The sequence below is a fragment of the Furipterus horrens genome, unplaced genomic scaffold (assembly GCF_987537825.1).
Source record: "Furipterus horrens unplaced genomic scaffold, mFurHor1.1.pri manual_scaffold_5, whole genome shotgun sequence".
Classification (NCBI taxonomy): domain Eukaryota; kingdom Metazoa; phylum Chordata; class Mammalia; order Chiroptera; family Furipteridae; genus Furipterus; species Furipterus horrens.
The window spans coordinates 128,882,565-128,882,847 of NW_028327175.1; positions in this window are offsets into that span (position 1 = coordinate 128,882,565).

Consider the following 283-nt stretch of genomic DNA (forward strand, 5'->3'; position numbering starts at 1 on the left):
TTCCTCCGCGCCCCCTTCCTGCGGGGCCTCTCTATCCGGACCTCTCTACTGCTCCTTGGGTAGGGCTGCCGCAGTTTAATTCCGGCATGAACGAGAGGGAGCCGTGTGATTTCCGACGTAGAAATTCAGCAGGGGACTTCGGTTCCAACTTTCTGGATTCTCCTCCTGGCCCGGACATCCACTCTGCAATCTTCTCCTGACTGTGTTTACAGCTGCCACCCCCGCTCCGCAACTTTGGATTATCCCGGCTGGATCGCCCCGCACTACGGCCTCTTCCCGGGAA